The sequence below is a fragment of the Mesocricetus auratus genome, unplaced genomic scaffold (genome assembly GCF_017639785.1).
Source record: "Mesocricetus auratus isolate SY011 unplaced genomic scaffold, BCM_Maur_2.0 Super-Scaffold_100008, whole genome shotgun sequence".
NCBI classification, from domain to species: Eukaryota; Metazoa; Chordata; class Mammalia; order Rodentia; family Cricetidae; genus Mesocricetus; species Mesocricetus auratus.
The window spans coordinates 81,938,380-81,952,817 of NW_024429192.1; the positions used below are offsets into that span (position 1 = coordinate 81,938,380).

General features: G+C 41.7%; 1 protein-coding gene across 6 annotated transcripts in view; it reads left to right on the forward strand.

Annotated features, from left to right (window-relative positions):
• Cyth3 (cytohesin 3) overlaps positions 1 to 14,438 on the forward strand; it is an 83,255-nt gene that overhangs the window by 37,585 nt on the left and 31,232 nt on the right. Inside the window, exon 1 of one of the 6 annotated variants that reach the window (XM_013120508.3) lies at positions 13,432 to 13,812. The exons of 4 other annotated variants lie outside the window; for them this stretch is intronic. The gene's annotated coding sequence lies outside the window, so the exon portion shown is untranslated. Of the gene's footprint in view, positions 1 to 13,431; positions 13,813 to 14,438 lie in introns of those variants that run through there. One more of the 6 variants, XM_040751306.1, reaches the window with a different exon arrangement.

The window sequence follows — 14,438 nt, forward strand, 5'->3', positions numbered from 1 at the left end:
CCTTTTTCATGTTGATACTCCATTATCCCAACATGATTTCTTTTCTTTTCTAAAAAAATTTATATACATTGGTGTTTTGCCTGCATGTATGTCTGAGTGAGGGTGTTGGGTTCCCTGGAACTGGAATTAAAGACAGCTGTGAGCCACCATGGGGCTGCTGGGCATCAAACCCTAGTCCTCTAGCAGAGCAGTCGGTGCTCTTAACCACTGACCCATCTCTCCAGCACCACCCCCCAGCATGACTTATTGAAGAGACTATTGAAAATAGATTTTTTTCCCTCACATATCCTGATCAGTTTCCCTTCCCTCTACTCCTCCCAGTTCCCATCCACCCAAATCCAGATTCACTTTCTTTTTCTCTCTCATTAGAAAACAGGTTTCTAAGGGATAATAAAATAAAGGTAAAACAAAAACCAAAACATCAGATTTGGCTGGGCGGTGGTGGCTCACGCCTTTAATACCAGCACTCCGGAGGCAGAGTTCGGGGCCAGGCTGGACCGACAGCCTCCAAAACAATACAGAGAATCCCTGTCTCGTAAAAACCAAAAAAAAAAAAAACCCAAAAACAAACAAACAAATAAACAAAAAAACCCCATCAGATTTGGACAAGACAAACAATCAGAAAGAAAAGAGCCCAAGAGAAGGACAAGAATCAGAGACCCAGGGGTTGGGAGAGATGACTCAGCAGTTAAGAGCACTGACTGCTCTTTCAGAAGAGCCAGCACCCACGTGGTAGTTGACACCTGTCATGCTGGCTTGAACTCACAGAGCTTTGTCTGCCTCTGCCTTCAAAATGCTGGGATTAAAGGCATGGACCACTACTCCCTCTCTAACGCTGGGATTAAAAAAAAACATTTTTCTTCAAATTCTTTTAGTTTTTGCCACTGATGATTCAAAATTCATGAGTCAGAAGTGATGGTACATACCTGTAATCTCAGCACTTAGAAAGACTGAGGCAGAAGGATTGTGAGTTCAAGGCCAGCTACAAAATGAGTTCCAAGTCAGCCTGGGCAGCTTAGTCAGACCCTATCTGAAAATAAATTAAAAAGAGAGCTGGGACTATAGGTGAGTGATAGAGTACTTGCCTCCACGTTCTAGGACTCAAGCCTGCTGTATACTATTTTTTTCTTTTTCCCATGTGTTACTTAAATACTTTAGCACATTTGAATTTTTACGAATATGTATTGTTTTGAGTGTCTATCTTGCTCCCCTTACCCCTCTTCTGTTTCTGTAACAGGGTTTCATATAGTCCAGGATGGCTTGAGACTTAGAACCCTCATGCCTCTGTCTCCTAGCCACCATGTCCAACTTGTATAATAGTTAGCTGCTGCAACGGTGTATGTGCTTACATGTATATGTCTGTTACATACAATGCATAATTATATGTTCATATGGTTACTCTATTAAGTGTTGCTGTTTTACCAGTTCAGATGAGCTCTAGAAACTTCTTGCTGTGTCCTTAATCATTCCTAATTTATGATACACTTGTTAAATGACTGCAGTAGTGCTGGAGTTTTCCCCTCAGTGCTGCCCTTGACAGAAGCTCAGTTAGAAAATCATCGTAGTCAGGCATTCCACCAGTTCTTTCTCATACTCAGATTCCTTCGTGCTTCATGTCCTTTCCACTGGCCTTGGGGAGTTCTGCTCCTGGTCATGCATCTTACTTTTCCTTCATTTTAGAATGTTTCCATTTCCTGTTGGCTCCCAAAGGATAATTTTGTCAGATCTGCAGTTGAGGATTGACAGCTCTTTTCTTTCTTCACTTGAACAATGTTGTGCTGCTTCCTTGGGCCAGGAAGGCTTCCGTGAGAACACACTGTTGAGTGATGACTGTCTCCTCTAGGTAAGGTATTCTCTCTGGCTGGAAACTTTCATTTCCCTCCCTCTTTTAGAGGTGTATTTATATATTTCTTGGCATAGATCTCTGGGTTTATCCTATTTGGAGTTTGTTCAGCTTCTTGAATTTATAGGTTTGTGGGGGAGTTTGTACCATATTTGGGAAGTTTTTAGTCATGAAAAAATGTTTTTCCAGCTTGCTGTCTTTGTTTGCACTTGTGTTGAGGAGATTCTCCATAGCACTGTGGGCTGTCAGTGTCCATTTAAGCTGTGGAACATCTCCTTTTGGCTCCTTGAAGCTGAAGGGACCATCAGGAACCTTCAGACCCTGCTCACTGGGCCTGTCTTTATTGACTTGTGCTCCCACTGGAAATGGGCTCCTGTCTGGCAGCATCCCACAGCATGTATGGAGAAAGACACAGATAATGAGCTCACAGTTACTGGCTGAGAATGCTCTGCAGATAAAGTGCTTGCTGCTCCATTCTCTGCATCCATGTAAAAGTATGTGTGTGACATTACATATTTACATATGTGATGATGCCATTGGAGTTGGAGACAGACTGATCCCTGGGGGCTTGCTGGCCAGCCAGTCTAGTCTAACAGGTGAGACCTAGGTTCTAGTGAATGATTCATATCAAAAAGTTAGGTGAGAAGAGATTGAAGAAAATAGCTGATGTTGACCTTTGGTCGTACTGTCCACAGACAGACACACACACACATACACTCAAAGAAAGATATTTTCCTCCAGATCTTTGTTTTCTTCACATGTAATTTTCTGTTTCTTACCAAAAGAACCTTGAAATCAGAGCACCGTTGTTTTCGCCTGACTGTGGGACTGCAGTGGGAAAGAAGACTGGGCCTCTGTAGGGGATGCTCACCAGCAGCAACCCACATCCTAAATCTGCATGTATCACAGATGGGGATTTTAAATTGCTGTAGGAAGTCCTGTCATTTCTATGTGTCCTTCAGTGTAGAAGAGGAGAACACAGTGAATCTCAGGAACTCTTGATTCTTCTTTCTCCTCTTCTTCCCCCCTCCTTTTTAATTTTTCTTTTTTGAGAAAAAGTCTCTATGTAGCCCTGGCTAGCTTGGAGCTCAATAGGTATACCAGTCTAGGCACAAGCTTACAGAGATCTATTCTGCTTTGCCTCCAGAGTGCTGGGATTAAATGTGTGCACCACCATACATGGCCTACCATGCTCGATTCCTGAGCAAGCAGGTTATCCATGCTTGATGCTTTCTAACTTCTGGATTTTTTTCATACAGTTTGGTGAAGGTGTACTTTATTTCATTTCTGAGGTCATTTGATACCCTTTGCATGTCAAGAAGCTGTGATCCTAGTGGGTACTTGAGGGCTAAAAATGAGTACTTTTCTTTGGAAACAGCACTAGTCTGGAAGTCTTGAGGAGTTAAAGATAGGCTATTAAAGAATACTTGGTGATATTTCAGGATAAATACAACTAATCTTTTGGCAAAGAATTACTTATATAGAATGTTAAGGAAGAATGCCATTAAAACAATTTAAAAAGTTAATGGTTTCTTTATTGCCAAGAAACCTTAAAAAAACTTAAGCGCGAGTGTGTGCAGGTGTATGTGTGTGTATGTGTGTGTGCATATGTGTGTGTGTGTGTGTGTGTATGCGCCTGTGTACGTGTGTGCCTACCTGACTGTCTGCCTTCCAGTCTGTCTAGGTGCCTATGGAAGCCAGACATGGGAATATCAGATCACGTGGAGCTAGTTATAGGTGGTTGTGAACTGGCCAGTGTGGGTGCTGGGAACTGAACTTGGGTCCTCTGCTGAGCAGTAAGTACTCTTAACTGTTGAGCCCTAAATCTCTACAGCTCTGAAAACTTATCTAAATGTTTTTCAGTGTTATTATGAAAAATTTCAAATATACCCAAAAGTTGAAAAAAATTCACAAACTAAGGCTTAGGCTTGGGATGTGGGCCAGCTGGTAGAGTGACTTGCCTAGAATGTGTGAGGCCCTGGGTTCAGTTCATAGCACTGCATAAACCAGGCATGGTGGTGTGTGCCTGCAGTCCCCATACTCAGAAGATGGAAATGGGAAGACTGGAAGTTTAAAGTCATCATCTTTGGATATATAATTAGTTCAAGGTCAGTCTGGGCTGCCTGAGACTTTGTTACAAACAAATGCAACTACTGTCTAGAATCTATAATTAGCCTTTTGCCAAGTATGCATTATCATGTATCTATTTATCCATCCCTTTTCTTCCTATTAGTTTGTCATTGGGGCCATTGCATGGTTGCAGTTATCGATGTACTTTGTCATTTTGGCCTGTTTTATCTTATACAGTCCATGGTGGACCCATAAAAGCCATGTTCTTTTTAGGAAGTTGCAGTGACTATTAGAGGTGCAAGGAATATTTTGTTTTCTCTTCTTCCCTGCTGCATCCACAGGCCTTGCTACAAGACCATTGAGAAGAGTTCCCTGGCTCAGATAAGCACTTAGTTGTGGAGCTTAGAACAATGTGGAGTGGAGTTCTGTCAGGTAACCAGGACATCCCTAGAGTGATAGGCTCATGCTTTGCTAGATCCTAGGGAACAGTACTCATCTAGTTTTGGTGTATACTCTTGCATTAGATGAGGAATTTAGAAGAACAGTGGGATTTTGTTATTAGGAACTAGGAGAACGCACAAGGGCAGTGAGGGAGTCACACTGAGGAGCTGCACCTGTCTAGACCGTTGGTTCTCAAGGGCCCTGGGGGTTGAGGGCCAAGAGGATTAAAACTTACTTTCAGTGGTTATTTAAACACTAGGAGGAAAAGGAAGAGGAATGTTTTGCCAAGATTGAGATTGTATTTCACAAACCAGGATCACATTGTCTCATTGTGTTGTAGATCTTAAAATGCTGAACCCTCGTGTCATGAAAGGCATCCAGACTTTAAAATTATTTGACAAAAATAGACAACTATTTTTTAATAAAATACTATATTTTATTTATGTGTATATATGTATGGGTATGTTCATATTCATGCAGGTACCTAAAGAGGCCAGAAGGTGGCGTCAGATCCCTGGAACTGGAGTTGCAGGCAGTTGTGAGTGGACCAACATGGATGCTGGGAATGATCTCTTAGAGCCTCTGCAAGAGCAGTATATGCTCTAAACCCCTGTGCCACCTCTCCAGCCCCATGAAACAGCTCTTTATATTGCAAGACTTTAACAGCAAATGCCTCCAATCCCTGGAGCAAGTTTTTGAAAAGAAAAAAACTTGTATATCATTTATTCTAAAAAATCTCTCCCTGTCAATCTGTCTGTCTGCCTGTCTTGTCTGTTTCTTTCAGTAGTTTAAACATTCTACAAGAGAGTACTGCCTGCATCCAATTCAGCAAATAATTTCTGAGCATGAACTGTGTGCTATTATAGGCCTAACTAAACAATAATTTAGCACAATGCTACTAATGACACTAATGCATAGTATTCCATTGTTATGGCAAAGAAGTTATCCCTATTATTGCTATTAAATATGATAGAATGGAGAAATAGGGGCTTGTGATTTTAATAAAAATAGTCCCCATAGGCCCATAGGGAGTGGCACTGTTAGGAAGTGTGGTCTTATTAGAGTAGGTGTGGCTTTGTTGCAGGAGGTGTGTCATTAGGGGTTAGGCTTTGAGGTCTCAGATGTTCAAACTAGGCCAGTGGTTCAGTCTCTTCCTGCTGTCTGCTGATCTGGATGTAGAACTCTCAGCTACCTCTCCAGCACCATGTCTGCCTGTGTGCCACCTTGTTTGCTCTTATGACAATTAGATTATGGACTAAACCTCTGGAACTGTAAACTAGCCCCAATTAAATGCTTTCTTTTATAAGAATTGCCATGGTCATGTTGTCTCTTCACAGCAATAGAAACCCTAAGACAGGACTCTTGTGCATAGTGAGTGGGAATGTAAAAAGACATAACTATTAATGGAGATTCCTTGAAAATCTAAAAGTAGAATACCACATGACCCTTGATCATAGAAAAGAAGTGGAAACTGGGGCTAGAGAGATGGCTTAGTCATTTGCAGAGGGCCCAGGTTTGATTCCCAGCACCCACAAGGTGTTTCAAACCATCTGTAACTCTAGTCCCAGGGAACTCAGTGCCCTGTTGATCTCCACAAGTACCACACACATATGTAGTATACATATATACATATCAGCAAAACACACATAAATGAATCGAATAAAAATTTCTTTTGACAGGTGAATATACAAGATGTGGTAAGTCCATAAATGGAATATTACTTAGCTTTTGGAAGGAAGAACTTGCTTTTTTCTAAACTTGGTACATGTTATAATCCCAGTACTATGGGAAAGATGAGGCAGGAGGATCACCTTGAATTCCTGACTAGCCTGGACTTACAAAATGAGACTGTCTTAAAAAAAAAAAAAGTGAAGGAAATCATGCTAGAACCTAGCTAAACCCTGAGAGCACCATTGTGCTTAGTGCAGTAAGCCCCTCACAGAAAAGCACCCTGCGTGAAGATCTGCAAGTAGTCACATTCTTTTTTTTTGTTTTGTTTTGTTTTTAATTTATTTTTCAGTTTAAATTTAGATAAGAAACAAGGTTGCTTCACAAGTCAGTTCCAAGTAGTCACATTCTTAATGACAAAAGGGTGATGGTGATTCTCAAGAATGAAGAAGAGTGAAGGTTAGGTTGGTATTTCATGGGAGCAGGGCTCCATATTATTTACAAGATGAGATTGTCCTGAGGATGAATAGATGTGATGATTGATTACACACAGTGAATGTAGTTAACACTACTGAACTGTACTTTTTTCATTTATTTATTCTGTGTATATATGTATGTGCTGTGCGCTCACACATGTCACAGCATGTTAGAGGACAGTTTTTGGGAATCAGTTCTTTCCTTCCACAGTGTGGGTTCCAGGGTTGGAATTAACTTGGTAAGCGTCTTTACTGTGTGCCCTAATCTGCTAAGTCATCTTGCCAGCCCCCTGAACTGTTCTCTTAAAAATGATAATGAAAGAGACTGGAGAGATGCTAAGTAGTTGAGAGCGCTGTCTTCTCTTCCAGAGGACCCAGGTTCAGTTCCTAGCATCCACATGGCAGCTTGCCACAGTCTGTAACTTCAGATCCAGGGGATTTGACTCCTTACACAGACATGTGTGCAGACAAAATACCAGTGCATATATAATAACAAAATCATTAAAAATGGTTACAAAGTAGCTAGAAATGTAACTCAATTGAAAAAATGCTTCTTTTGTATGAAACCCACCCAGCATCTTCCCACTTCAAATGGTTTAATTAAGGGAAATATCCCCTGGATGTGGTGGTACACGTCTTTAATCCCACCTGGCACTTGGGAGGCAAAGGCAGGTGATCTCTGAGTTCTAAGCCAGTGTGGTCTACAGATTGAGTTTCAGGGCAGCCAGGGATACACAGAGAAATCCTGTCTAAAACAAAACAAAACAAAAAAGAATCCCTTACAGGTTTACCCAGCTGCTTGGGTTTTAGTTAATTCCAATGTAGTCAGGTTGACAACCAAGAATAGTCATCACAGATGTCTCATTTAACACAGATGTCTCATTCAAGATTTTGAGTTTTACCAAAGATTAAATTATTGCTTCTCTCAATTCACATTTGGTGTTTTAGTGCTATTAGCAAAGCTAGGTGTCACGTACTTTTCATGACAGCAGTTATGCCTAGCCTTTTGTTTTATTTTTAAAGATATGGGCATAAAGAAATGCTGTTTTCTGCTGCCTTAGGTGATGTGTGAAGTTATGTCAGAATGCACCACCAGGATGCTGGGATAGAAGGGTGGACTTATACAAACAAAAGGTTTTTTTTTTGTGGGGTGGAACACAGTAGGATAATTACACCAATTCAGATTTCAGGTATTATTTTGATGTGGTTTTTGTTTTGCTAAAAATTTACCTATAGATATATTTTTTAAAAATTATAACCAGTTTTATCTTCCTGATTGAATGAAGTTCTCAGAAGAGAAAGCCCCCCCCCATCCTTTGCACTAGCTTCAGTGAAAATAATAAAATCTAATCTCAAGTTGTAGGTGACATTTTCCTGATAACACTCTTGAAAAGCTCATCTCTATCGGGTTGCGAGCCTCCCTTCATTTTCCTTCAGATCTTCAAAGGGCTTGGTAGAAGTTTGGTTGATTAAGTTGTCAGTGGTAGCTCTCAAGGTTGTTGGAGAGGGAGGATTACTTGGCAGTTTTGGGTGTCATTGTCCCAGTTTTTCAGATAGACTGATTGACTTAAATTTTATTCAACAGATTTAGTTTACATAAAAATTGAGCTGACAGTGCAGAGGTTTTTGCTATTTCCTTCCGCATCACAGCTTCTTTCCTATATACTCAGAATCCTCCTTCCTCAGCTTCTGCAGTGGCCAAGGACTGCAGGCATATGCCATTTTAAAATAGTAACAATAAAAGAAACTTGCTTACTGTCTGCCCCTTATCTCTGCTCTGGGAGCAGCTTTCCTACCTAGCCCCCTCACACCTAAAAATGTTGCCTGCTCCAAGTTTTCTGTCCCTGCTTCTTGGGCAGGAGCACCTCCCAGCTTCTGAGTTGTCTGCTCTCAAGTATGAGCCACCCAGACACTGACAGATAATACCCCCAACAGCTTGCAGCTCTATGTTCCCCCACCTCACTCACTCCTGCAGCTTCTAACCAGCATCATTTCAAGGAGTATCTATACAGCAGTCAAACTCATTGGGTCTGGGGCTACTGCAGTTAGGGTGGCTGGCTCTGGGCCAGGGTTGGAATTGTTTGGGGAGTCTCATTGCTGGTTAAGCCAGGAACTACGTCTTGACTGACCTGTATGTTAGTTTTCCTGTATTTTTCTAGGAAGTCTGGGGAAAGTTGGTTGGCTTAGGATTTGATGGGAGAAAAGACAAATAATATTAATTAAAAAATTGAGGTGTGTATGTGAAAGAGGGACAGAGATAGAGGCAGAGAGACAGAGAGATGTATTCCAAAAGGCTCATTGTTGAAGCTTGGACTCAGGCCCATGGATCTATACATTGAGAGGCGATCGGATCCTGAGAACTGTGATCTAGCCAGTGGATTAATGTTTGTGTGGGCTCAAAATGGTGTTATTGTGAGGTGGGGCTGGTTGTAGGAATTGGGGTCACAGTGGATATGCCCTGGAAAGATAAGACCTTGTCTCCCATCCCCTTGCCACTGCTCATTCTTTTTGCTTCCTGGCCTTCAACAGCCCTACTTACTGCATGCTCTTCTACCATGGTGTTCTTCCTCACCATAGGCCCAAAGCAGAGGACTCATCCAGGTGTGGCTTAAACCTCGAAAACAGCAAAAATGAATCTTATCCTTAGACTGTATCTTCAGTATTTGTCATAGCTAAGACAAACTCACTGACACATTCATAGCTTATCTCTGGATAATATTCCATAGTAGGAATGTATCAGTTTATCTAGTCATTTATTAGAAGACATTCATTTGGGCAGTAATGAAATAGCTGCTATAAATATTCATGGGCAAATCTTCTTGTGGACACAGTTTCCAGCTCAGAAGTCTCTAGGAATGTGTGTTGACTTGTATTGCTTGCTTGTGTTTAGCTTTGTGAGAGGCTACCACACTGTCCTCTAAAGTGTCACTGCATAGTTCCTCTTCATGTGTTTGTGAAATTTTCTCTTTCCTCCACAACCTTAACTTCTGGATGTGGAAGAATCAGTCTGTCAGGGTTGATATAAAACATCATTTATTCTGCTATTATTTAGGGTAGAAAGTCTCACTGCCCACTGTTAATTTTTCAAGTTTTCTTCAAAATCTTAAATTATTTGTTTTCGTTAAAACAATACTTATTTTAAAAGTGTGAAATCAAGAGATTTGATTAACTTTTAAAAATAGTAATATTGCTTATTTACAGGTGAGAAGATTGAGTCACATAAGGTTAAATAAGGAGTTTGGGTCACACAGCTAATATGTGGTAGACATAAGATTTGAGACAGCATTTCTGTGAGATTCAGTCTTATTTGATTTGGTTTTTTGAGCCAAGGTCTCTGGTGGCTTGAATAAGAAGGGCTGCTCATAAACTCATGTATTAGAATGCTTAGTCATCAGAAGGTGGCACTACTTGAGAAGGATTAGGAGGTGTGGCCGTGTTGGAGTAGGTGTGACCTTGTTGTAGGAAGTGTGTCACTGGGAGTGGGCTTTGAGGTCTCAAAAGCCCAAGTCAGGCCCAGTGTCTTTCTCTTCCTGCTGCCTGTGGATCTAGATGTAGAACTCTCCATCACCATATCTACTTGTGTGCCACCATGCTTCCCACCACAATGATAATCAACTAAAACCTTTGAAATGCCAGTAAGCCTTGTCATGGTATCTCTTTGTAGCAATAGAACAGTGACTAAGACAATCTCATGTATGTAACTTAGAACGACCTTGAATTCAATATCCTCTTGTGTCTGCCTCTCAAGTGACTGTGTGTGCACTATCACATCTGGCGCTCAGTTTCCTGACTATTCCCTGCTTTATATTGCTGTAACAAAATAGACAATGTAAAGGAAGAACACTTTGTTCTGGCTTTCGGTTTCAATCCATGTTATAGACCTGTGGTGAGGCAAAAACATAGTGGCAGAAGGATGTGGTGGAGGAAAGTTGTTCACCTCAAGGCTGCCAGGAAGCTTCTCAGTAAGGCAATCAGATTATGAAGTGTGGGTGGATTAACCCACGGATGAAGTCAGAGCCTCTGGGATCTCGTCCCCTTTCAAAAGCTCCAGCTCTGAATAGTGCTGCATTGGGAATTAAGTTCACAACACAGAAGCCCAGGAGAGAAACCACAACACTGCTTCCAAGGATGCTCTGGTGTCCATGTGTTTGGATTTCTCCAGTACTTCTTAGCACCGATTCTCAATTTTCTGTGCTTGATAAACCATTCCACATTTCTTTAAAATTCCAAATCCTTGGAATCATGCCTGGAGGAGGTTCTGATTTGAAAGGTCTAGGAACTGTATTTCAGACACGCACTTCAGTGTGCTTGTGAATGCATATGTGCATGAGGGGGCGTGGCAACCTTAGGTCTGTATCAAGTGTCTTTACCTTACTTTGGGGGTAGGGCTTCTCTCTGCACCTGGAGCTTTCCTACTTGGCTAGGCTAGATAGCTGGCAGTTACTGAGGGATCTTCCTATCTCTGCCTCCCCAGCCATGGGATTACAATTGTGCACAGCTGTACCTGACTTTTTATGCAGGTGTTGGGAACCCAGGCTCCAGGCATCATACTTGTGCAGTAAGCAAGCACTTATTTACTGAGTGTCTTCCAGCCCCAGATAATGTGCTTCTGAGTGGTTCTGGAGGGGTTACAGACCACATGCTAAAAACCTGCCGCCAAAAACCAATCAGAATCCGAGACTGTAAGGACATCTTGTTGCAGATTTCAGAGAGCTGGCTGAGTTCTTATTTCTTGTGTTTAGTTTTGCTGGCTGGAGCCAGGGAGTAAACTGCCCTCTACCACTGCCTTCAGTAACACACTACTACAGTGCCTCTTCTGTTCCTTGGTGGTGGTTGACTGCATCACCAAACAGGAAGAGCACAATTGAGGGTTGGCATGCCAGTTGTCAAGAGGATGTTTATATGGCGTTCAGAAGGCTCATTTGAGGACATTGCAAAGCCAAGTTTTTTTAAAAATATGCAATACTGTGCCTAAAGACAAAGACAGTCATATATATATATATATATTTGCTGTGATTCTCAATTTTTACTGTTTTTTATCTATCTATACAATGTGCTAATTTTTTAAAAATTAAAAAAAAATTCAAGACAGGCTGTCTTTGTGTAGTCCTAGCTGTTTTGGAACTCGCTTTGTAGACCCGACTGGTCTCAAATTCGAAGAGATCCACCTACCTCTGTCTTCCAAGTGCTGGGATTAAAGCTGTGTACCACAAATGACCAGCGCAAATATGCTAAATTTTAAACCATTTTTTGTGCTGTGAGATAAAAGTAATAATTTTTGGATGGAAAAAAATAGGCTATTCCATACAAAGTCCTTGATAGCTGCAAGTCACTGATTAACTATCTTACTATCACTGATTAACTTCTTACTATCTGGTTGTCAGATGCTATTTTAGTGCCTTTATTTTTCAGGAAACTTTTTTTTTTCTGTCAAGGGTTGAAAGGAATCTAGTTGACTTTAGGTGTAGACTTTAAAAATTTTTTTTGTTTTTTGAGACAGAGTTTCTCTGTAGTTTTGGAGCTATCCTGGAGCTTGCTCAGTAGACCAGGCTTGAACTCACAGAGATCTGCCTGTCTCTGCCACCTGAATGTTGGGATTAAAGGCATGCACCACCATCACCACCTGGCTAGACTTTAAAATTTTAAAGAGGGGTGTGTGTTCACATGTGTGCGCATGCGTATTCCAGAAGTAGATTCTTCACCTTACTGCACTGAGACAGAACTTCTCTTTGAACCAGAAACTTACTGGTCAGGCTAGGCTGACTGGTCAGTGGGCTCTGGGATCACCTGTCTCTACTCTGATGGCCAGGGTTTCAGGCTTGCATAGCCATGCCTGGATTCTAGGTGTTAAGGATTTGAACTCAAGTCTTTATGCTTGCAGAGCAAGCACTCTGACACATTAAATCATCCCCTAGTTCCTATATGGAGACTCCTAAGGGTAGTAAGGTGTGTGCTATAGTTTGGGTTGCAAAGTCTTGCCAAAGTCACCTATGGCAAAAGGCTTAGTTCCCAGTGTGGCACTTTTGAGAGATGGTGGACCTTGAAGAGGATGAGGCCTAGAAGGAGACTACAGTTCATCAGAGGTGTACTCCTGAAGGGGATTTTTAGATTCTTGTTTTATCCTTTCTGTTGTCCATTCTTGGCCATGAAGTAGTTTCTTCCTGACTGTTTGCCCATTGCCCCAACCCCAGAAGCAACAGAGCCAAACAACTATGGACTAAAACCCTCCAAAACTCCAAGAAGAATAACCCTTTTTTCTTGTAGGTGATTATCTTGGGTGTTTGTCATGGTTTCAAGAATCTGACTAACACGGTACCCAATTGCTAAGTGTACCCTGGAGCTCATGCTGTCTTATGTCTGTATGTGCTGGATACATACACTGTCTGATGACTACCCACATCAAAATAGAGTACTTGGTACCACCACACAAGCTCTGCTATGCCCTTTCTCAGGCAGCACTTTCCACCTCCAGATTAACCACTGCTCAGATTTCTGTCACCATGAACTCCTTTAGTCTGTTCTTGGCCTATTCTCAGTGTTCCCTATAAAAATGTGGTCTTGGGGGCTGGAGAGATGGCTCAGTGGTTAAGAGCACTTGCTTCTCTTAGAGAGGATCTGAGTTTAGTTTCCAGCACCCACATGGTGGCTTGTAACTTCGTGTAGCTCCAGTTCCAAGGAATCTGATGGCTTCTTCTTACCTCTCTAGGCTCTTGCACATATATGGTGCGTACACACACAGGCACACATATCTCCCCCATGTGTCATCCCTTCTTCCTACTTTCTGTGCTTTTATTTTAAATGTTACATACTGTATTGTAAATGTGCCCCTTCTGCATAAACTTAGCTTTGTTTTTGTTCAGTTTTTAAACTTTAGGGCCGTAAACGTATCTTTTCCTCTCTTATATTTATTGTATGAGTACCAGTTACACATTACTGTGTATTACATTCTCCTGAGCAGTTGTTATAAACCACAGTAGCATGTTGTCTCCTGATTTGCTGCATTCACTTATCTTGCTGTGTTCAGCTGGCTAGTCATGTGGGGGTTGAGCTCATCCCACACAATGACATTGTGCTGTTTGGGGACTTAGTGGAGGTGACTGTAACAGCTGGGGTATTTGCAGCTCTGTCTCTCTGGTTTCTTCCTTCATGGCTGTGGGCTTTGTCTTCTCCAGAGTGCGGTGAGGTGTGAGGCTTTGTGCAGGCCTTCACTTTGCAGATTGTCACATCTGTCCTCTTCCCTATGGCCAAGGGAAGTTTCTAAGATACTCTGGAGTCACTGGTGAGAAACAGATTCCCTTTCATGACCAAGAAACTGTAAGTCACTGTGGGCTTGTTTTCCTCTCTCCAACAGTACACTCCTTTTTTCCTGCTTTGATATTTTATATTTTGTGTCTCTAATGGTTCTGTCTCTTTTCTTGTCTTGGGTTGTTTATTTTGTGGTGCTGGGGAAGGAACCAAGGGCCACCACCTTGGCCCTCTTTGTCTTTTTTTATGTTGACATCTTCCCCTCATTCTGATCTTTATCCACCTTCCCACTGTTGGGATTTGAAATTCAATTCCTTTCCTGCTTAGCCTGGACATTTTAGTGTAAAATCTAGTCAAGTCTACAGTTTATCGTTTGCATTCCTGTTTACTGGCTGCTGTTGCAGGTTCCTAGTTCTTTATCTGTGAGATCCTGTGTTCCTGGCTTTCCTTCCGAGTGGATGGAGGAAGTCTGTGATTATTCTCTGTGGTATCTCTCACACCTGCTTCAGGTCTTTTCTCTCAATAGTCAGTCTTTCAGGGCTTCCTTTAACAGTGGTGCACAGGTGGCCAATTATTCAATTTTTGTTAGTCTTTAATTGTTGTTTTACTTAATTCAAAGAAGACTAAGAAAATGTCCTGGAACACTAAAGAGGGACAGTAGAGGCTGAGGGGACCCAAGAGGGTCACCAGTGTCA